Raw genomic sequence first — 8,726 nt, 5'->3', positions numbered from 1 at the left:
CCTTGAGGTTGTTTCATATAAACTCCTCTTGTAACTCGCCATGCAAAAATGCATTTTTAATGTCTAACTGTTTCAACTCCCATTAATTTATTGCAGCCATAACAAGGATGATCCTTACTGTTGTGTGTCTAACAGGACCAAAAGTATATGAATAATCAATTCCATGCTCATGTGAAAAACCTTGAGCAACCAATTGAGCTTTGATCTTGATACACTGCCATCAGAATTCTTTTTCACCTTGTAATCACATTTACTACCAACAACAGATCTGTTACAACGAAGTGGAACTAACTGCCAGGTACCTTGGGCCCTAAGGGAATCATATTTTTCTTGCATAGCTTTCTGCCAATATGGAATACTGGCAGCTTTTCGAAAAATGGATGGTTCTGTAGTATTAGTTATCTCAGTCACAAATGAATACCCACCAGAAAACACCTCATCTTCTATAATTTGTAATGACTTTAATTCTGGAAAATATGCTAAGTATGCAGCATAATTCTGTCTTTGTATAGTCCCACTCTTCAATCTTGTAACCATGGGATGATTAGATAATGCATCTGTTGATATTGGATGATGTTTAGAATTTTCACTCAGTTGTGGAGAAATAAGAAGTAATACCTCTAGTTAAGAGCTGTGATGGACATGCATCAAGGGTGATTTATTGATTGTTGAATTAGAGTGATGATGATGGGAAGTTGATGTTGGAGAAAATTGTGACATACTTGAATTATTAACAGACTGGCCAGATGCTGAAACACCTTCCATATTAGAACTTGAATGCACATTTGAAGCTCGCTGCTGAAAGACAGTCTCTAAAATGAATCTGCTTGTAATTCATGAATAAACACACCACTTGATACTGGTAATGGACTATTAAATGCAGGAATAGGCATTTGAACCACAACCATATCATCTCTTATCCTTTTGGACTGCTCAGAATGACTATACTCTCGAGACAGTTTAGTTTTATATGGAAACACTTCTTCATTATGTATTACATACCTTGACAAGATCAACTTTCTATTGTTCAAATCATAGAATATTGCTCCTTTGTACCCCAAGGCATAGCCAAAAAAAAAAAAAACACACACACAGTGAAGATCGAGCTTGAAGCTTGTTGACAGTATATGGTCTCATTAAGGGATAAATGACAGTTCCAATGTAAGATCTCATATCGACCAACGGAGATGGGGTGATGTGCTTTATATGTGCATGCTCCCCTTCTTATAACACAAGGCATTTTGGGAACTCACTGGCTCCGGATCCTATAAGAACTCCAAAGTTAAGCGAGTTTAGGCGAGAGCAGTCATAGGATGAGTGACTTCCTTAGGAAGTTCTTGTGCTGAAACCCAAAAACAAAACCGTGACGGAATGGTAAGCCCAAAGCGGACAATATTGTGCTATGGCGGAGTTGAGCTGGGATGTGGCAATTTGGTATCAAAGCCACTCTGCCATTCGGTGCGGATGTGCCGGCGAGGACGCCAAGTTCCCCTTAAGTGGGGTGGATTATAAGATCCCACATCAACCAACAGAGAGGGGGTGATGTGCCTTATATGTACATGTTCCCCTCCCTATAGCTCGCAGCCTTTTGGAAACTCACTGGCTCCGGATCCTATAAGAACTTCAAAGTTAAGCGAGTTTGAGTGAGAGCAGTCCTAGAATGGGTAACCCCCTGGGAAGTTCTCGTGTCGAAACCCAAAAACAAAACCGTGAGGTAATGGTAAGCACAAAGCGGACAATATCGTTCTATGGTGGAGTCGAGTCTGAGATGTGACAATTTGGTATCAGAGCCACTCTGTTGTTCGGTGCGAATGTGCCAGCGAAGACACCGGGTTCCCCTTAAGTGGGGTGGATTGTAAGATGCCACATCAACCAACAGAGAGGGGGTGATGTGCCTTATATGTACATGTTCCCCTCCCTATAGCACGAGGCCTTTTGGGAACTCACTGACTTTGAATCCCATAAGAACTATGAAGTTAAGTGAGTTTGGGCGAGAGCAATCTTAGGATGGGTGACCCTCATGGGAATTTCTCGTGCCGAAACCCAAAAGCAAAATCGTGAGGGAATGGTAAGCTCAGAGCGGACAATATCGTTCTACGGCGGAGTCGAGCTGGGATGTGAAATCTAAATACCTTAAAATTATGGATCTCTGGAACTTTCCCAAACAGAAGATGATGTGGAGACTTAAACTCTAAGTTCTTAGATGGCATTCTGTTAATTAATAAGATTGCATGAGAACAAGTATAATACCAAAATATTTGTGGTAAATTTGCTTCTGTCATTAAAGTGATGGCAGTTTCCACTACATGATGATGTCTCATTTTAGCAATATCATTCTGCTGAGGGGTGTATGGACAAGAAATCATGTGTGAAATACCCTTGTTTGCTAAAAACTCTTTAAACCCTTTACTCATATATTCAACTCTTCCATCAAATTGAAAACATTTAATTGAGGCATTAAACTGATTAAACACAAAAGCAGTGAACTTCACAGAAATTGAACAAGCTTCTGATTTATTGATCATAGGAAATGTCCACATGAATCTGGAAAATTCATCTACAAAGATTATGTAATACTTATACCCTTCTACAGATTGTATTGGAGATGGTCCCTATACATCTAAATGAACTTTCTCAAACATACACTTAACTCTATCTTGTCTAATTGAAAATACTTGTCTACACATTTTTCTTTTTACACAAGAAGAACACATAGTTGGACAAGAATCTTTACTAGTAGTAATATCAGCAGCCTTCAACATTGTAGCCAAAACCTCCTCAAATGGATGTCCTAGCCTTTGATGCCAAATTGGAGTCCTTACTTTCTGTCCCAAGAATGCAGCACATCTACTTAACCTTGTAGCAAATGAATTATCAAACACATTCACTGGAATCTCGAAGAGTTCCTCACCATCACTTATTCCTTGGTACAAAATCACCTTTGAGGCCTTGTCCTATATAAAGAAATTCACATCATCACAAATAAACCAACATTCATTATCTTTGCATAATTTCTAAACAAAAAGAAGATTGACAGTTATTTGAGGCACATGCAAAATTAAAGCATTAGTAGGAGTCATAATTGTTAAAGAACCAATATTCTTGACTGCCAAACCTTCACCATTTCCAATTGTTATTTTCTTTTCTCTAGTGTAAAGATTGACTTGAGAGAGAGCATTGACATTATGAATCATATGGTGCGTAGCACCAGTGTCTAGGATCCAAGTATCTCCATTTGAAAACCCATGTCCATTGTTCTGTGGTGCATTATGTCCAATATTAGCTTATGCAGTCATTGTAGTTAGTGAGGAAGGTAATGGATTACCCTGATAAGAAAAATTATTTCGATGATAACACTCCAGTGCAATGTGTCATCTTTTCCCACAAATCTGGCAAGCAATGAAACCTGTATTACCAGTGTCAATTATGTGATAGCAATTAGCTGTTATGTGTCATCTCCTAGAACATATTTGATACTCAGGTGAAATACCAAATCTGTAAGTTGTATTGCCATTCCAAGTATTGTTCTTCTGAAAACCACTACCAGAAAAACTGTTTCCATTCTGTGATTGAAAATTTCTGCCATTGCCAGAAAAACTGCCATTGTTACTTCTGTGACCAAATTGATTTCCATTACCAGAAAAATTTCTAGAACTATTGTTATAGGTGCCATTATATTTTATATTCCCCCCCCAGAAAAGTTGCTCTTCTGCACAGACTTGTTGCCATTCCCCACAAAACCAGAACCTCCATGAAAACCAGACTGAAAAGCATTAGACTATTCTCCATCATATCCCCTTGATACCTCTGAGAATTTGAACTTTCACCAACTTCAAAACTGTTATGACCACTCTAGAACTCATTGGAACCAGATCCTTCGCCTTGAACATACATTGCTGCCATTGATGTACCTAAAGACTTTATTCTTGATTCAATGCTAGCCTCTGCACCAAGAAGTTGAGCCCTTAGATCTTTATAGGATATAGGAGAATCCCGAGCCAATATCACAATCTTTATCATTTCAAACTCAGGTGGTAATCTAGATAGCATAGCTATAAGGAAATCATTTGTAGTTATCCTTTCTCCAGCAGACACTAGTTGATCTTTAATTGCTTTAACTTATAAAATGAACCTATCCACGGATTCCCCACCTTTTTGAATAGTGTAAAATTTACTCTTCAGTTGATTAATTATGACCATGGAGACAGCAAATCGTTCTTGTAGACAAGTCTAGGCCTCACACGCAATCTTACAACTAATAATGTGCTCTATAACATCATCAAACAATGTAGCAATGAGAAGACTAAGTAATGCTAGATCTTTCTTCACCAAATCTTTATACACCACAATGACTTCTTTAGTAACTCCTACCTCTGTATCAATAACAAATCTCGGAGGACATAGAGCTTTACTCGTGAAATGATCGAATAGATCATATCCCCTAAGAACAAACTGAAATTGAAAACTCCATTTGACAAAATTATCATCCTAAAGCTTCACCGTGAGCATACCAAGTAACCCTTCAATCTTGACAGCAGATTCCGCCATTTGAACCTAAAAACAGACAAACAAGATTTGTTCTTGAACACCAAATATACTACCCTTGATTCGTTCCTTTTGGCTATCGGCCTTTTCCCAATGAATCAACTTACTAAGAATCAACAAATCTTGATCAAACAATGGCTATCGACCTCTTATGTGCTCAACAATGGCTATTGGCCTTTTTAATTGTCTAACAATGGCTATTGGCCTTCAAACTTTTAGAAAAATAACAGACATTCTTCGACTAGAACATAACGCAAGCAGATGGTGTGCACTGTGAAATCAGAAAGAAACCTCATCCACCATCAATCTTCAACCGATCGCAAGGAGTCGCACAGCGGAATTAAGATTGAGAGTCGACCGACGATTGATACCATGATAACAGTGCACAGAAAATCAAAGAAAACCAGAAAAACTTAGAGATAGAGAGAAAGAGAATTGTAGATAAAGAACAAAGGAAATGAATTTCTGTGTATTGCTTCGAATGAATTGCTACAAGATTCTCACACACTTATATAGCTCAATACTACCTTATCTCCTAAGCTTTTGATGCTAACAGCTCTAACTAACTAACTAACTAACTGCCTTACTTAACCGTTTGCCACATCAGCACCATTTTAATTCTTTGGACCATACTACCCTTCTTATGTTAGTCAATACTTTTTACCTTTCATACACTTCTTTAATTTGTCATCATTTGATCTTTTTCAATTCATTTGTTCAGATGGTCAAAAATTAAGAAGAGTATGTAAAAAGTAAAAAGATGGATTTCTGAACATGACACTAACTGTTCCTTTACACTCGATTCTCAAATTAAGAGAGAAAGAGGTGAATAGTTCTACACAAGTGAAGTTGAAGGCCCGTCTCAAAACGGTTCACATCTTATACAAAGTTTGCCTCAATGCAAGAGTCTGCATAGAAACTAGAAATCGTATAAGGACATGAGCTTATCAAGGGAAGACGTAATTCCACACCGCCATGGCAGGTGCTAACAAAGGCAGACTGATCTAATTTATTTCGTTGCTTTGCGCGCTAGATTATGCCTCAGATTTCGAAAATGATCTACACTTTGAGATGGATGGCACAGATGAAAAACGGAATAGACAGTTTACCGGCGAGACTCGGGAGATGATTGTATAAAGTTCCGACCAGTATTTGACAATGAAACAACACATTACCAGCATGTCTTGAATGAATCTACACATCCAAGTTTCGTTCATCGGTAATGGGGAGCTCTACTGTACGAATAATGTGTAGAGATTGGAACATCAGCCTCAGCTGAGTAAGAGGTCCCATGCAATGGTCTTTGAAGAGGATCAGCATACACCAAGCTCTGACCCTGACGGGTTGTCACTGGATAGTACCGTTGGTACGTTAATATTCGTTCATAAGACGGTGCTAAAGAATGCGAGTGCAGCATAACATGTGAGGCTGCAGCGGCGGGCAACTCTCGACTATAAGATTCGACCACATAATTGGAACGCAGAGCAATATCTCTCTCTCTCTCTCTCTCTCCTTCGACAAATGGGGCATGTCATACTCGCTTCCATACAAAACAACTTGATCCCTGGGAACCATCTCCTCTGCAAGTGTCACCCTATGCCTGTGAAAATGCATAAGAATGTTATCTATCATATGAGAATTATGCCCAAATCAATAAAAGTAATCCTCTCACGTGCTCAGGATGTGTGAGGATTAACTCTCACTGATGAAAATATAAAGATTGAAAATACGATATTGAGATAATGTAACTGCCGTGGTTTAGCGAGTGCGGTACTGTAAATAGGATAATAATGTAGATTAAGAGAGTTACATAGTTGTTTTATTATTTTTCAAGCTTGTATCAAATGACAAAACTATCCTAGTACATAAAGCTTCAAAAGTTATGAGAGGGATATTTCGGGGAGAAAACGTGAATAGAAAGGAATCTTCTTTGTATAATGAAATTGATGACATATAATGGAGACCGCTAAATGTGAAAAACACTACATAATAACAGCTGAAATAATTGGACAAAGAATGGAACAAATGAATATACCTTCTATACGCATCATGATGGGAAAGGTTTTCGGGCAAGTACCGCTCATGTGCCGCCGCTAAATAATACGAATCGGCATGATGTGGAAGAGAAGCATGCTGAACATGTTGAGGCACTAAGTCACGCCGTCAATCTTCCACATGTGTTTTGACCTCATATTTGATCATACAGTGGAAAAGGGATCGCCTGCCTGGATTGCAAATCAAGCGGCAATGCATGAGTGCGTTGCACACTATATGAATAGGAGCCCTCTTGATGGGACAGCCTTGCTGTTGGACGAAATCCTTCTTCTGCAATAGGAGATGGAAATGAGCCTGGTCTTGCCACATCTCGGAGAGGGGGAGCAGAAGTAGGCACTGACTCGGTAAGAGGCCAGAACAATGAGATTAAAGCATGCACCTTCATCAAACCAAAATGCGTAAGAATTTTTCCTTTAAAAATAATTTTAAGTGACAGGAAACTAGTTTCGAATAAATTTTAAATAAGGAGCTAAAAGATGTAAATGATGTTACTTACCTGTTTGCTATTGAGCTCTTGTTTGAACTTAGAACCTCCCTGGTAGTTGTCTCTGATAGCTGCTTTAAAAGCATTTTCCGGAAGAGGTAAACAATCCTTGAAAATCTTAAATCTGACCTCAATACAAGAACAAATTGCCAAAAAATGAAAGAAAAAAAAATCATAAATTAAGCAAACTGCAGAAGGCCACAAGTTCTGTTCTCAGTAAATTTACAACTTATTATTCTGCTCAGTACTACATATACAACAAACTAAACAACACGCACGGGTGAAACAAATCTTCTTAAAATTTTTAATTAAGTATCACAAAGCTTGATGTAATATCTGAAGAATACAGTAAGAACAAACAAGAAGTTTCGAACAGAAAAACAAGGAAAGGGCAATATATTGTCAAGTTCCAAATTTTGTGCTATCAAGCTGGATCCACCTCTTAAAACTTCTCAATGGAAGGCACCTTCTACCACACTACCACTTTTTACACACAACTTCTGTTGTCATGCCATAACTGCCATTAGCCCTTGTTCCCAATAACACTTACATACAGCTACAACCCTAGAAACCTTAAAAAAGAAACTACAACCTCATGAGAAACCTCCTATGTCCTATTACTAAGATTTGTGCACCATCATCATAGCCACCACTACCACAAAGACACAATTGTCAAAAACCACCACCACCACCATCGTTAATAATGTGCATTCACTTTTTAAGCTGTAACCAGCTGCATCTCCGCTTGAACAATAATCATGTTCACTATGCCATTCCAACCTCCACCATCCACTTGTCACAACGTCTTCTCCATAACCACAACTTTAATTATAATTTTAGGGACTCATTTGGTTTGTTTCCAGAAAGTTTTTATATAAAAGGGAAGAGAAGAAAAAAAAACATCGCTAGTCTTTTGTGACGAAATAGTTCTAGAAATACTAAAATTACATTCCCAGCAAGTTGACAACACATTAAGGGGACTAAACAACAACTTTTACCATTCAACAGTGTCGCATCTTGTTTTCATTATTATAAAACCACCACCAAAAATTGCCAATCCTTCAATTGTGGTTATATCACAGCTAGAAGGATGGAACCCTCAAAATTACAATTCAAGCTTGAGTTTGATATAACTTTGCCTACTTCCCGTTCACAATTTTTTTGTTTTGTTTTCCTGGCCATTGGAGGTTCATGAAACATAATCGGAGGCACTAGGCAGCCATCTTACATCCCATAATCCCTCTTCCTTTTAAAGGCTCAATGACATCTGCCAAAAACACTCATGTATTTATACATCACGAGCATCCAACCAAACCATTCGATAGTAATGATCGACACCTGTTTGGAAAATATGTATATTCATGTATAAACACACAAAAAATCTTGATCAAATAAGTAACTACGTTAAGTAGATAGTTTTAGTAAAGATCGACACCTGTTTGTAAAATATGTATATATACACAGATATATATATTCTCTCTCCAAAGTCCCTAACCTAACACGGTACCCCCAAATAACTTAAAAATAAAAAAGAATAAAGAGAACACCCCCCCCACCCAAATAAAATAAGCCATAAAAAGACAATGAGCATGCATGCCTGATGCCAACATGTTCTAGACTTTGAGGTCGATGTCATTCTTGC

General features: G+C 38.1%; 1 long non-coding RNA gene across 1 annotated transcript; it reads right to left on the bottom strand.

Moving 5' to 3' along the window:
- Positions 1–5,289: 5,289 nt before the first annotated feature.
- Positions 5,290–8,472, bottom strand: LOC125471399. The gene is made up of 3 exons (XR_007253583.1): positions 7,097–8,472; positions 6,581–6,979; positions 5,290–6,145 (listed from the first exon to the last, which is right to left on the bottom strand). It is a non-coding gene; the product is annotated as an uncharacterized LOC125471399 (long non-coding RNA).
- Positions 8,473–8,726: the final 254 nt, after the last annotated feature.

The sequence above is a fragment of a genome, unplaced genomic scaffold (assembly GCF_019419815.1).
Source record: "Pyrus x bretschneideri cultivar Hongxiangsu unplaced genomic scaffold, Pyrus_bretschneideri_v1 Contig6, whole genome shotgun sequence".
Taxonomy (NCBI): Eukaryota; Viridiplantae; Streptophyta; class Magnoliopsida; order Rosales; family Rosaceae; genus Pyrus; species Pyrus x bretschneideri.
Note: the sequence above shows the minus strand (reverse complement) of the source record. Positions and strands in the feature narration are given on the sequence as shown.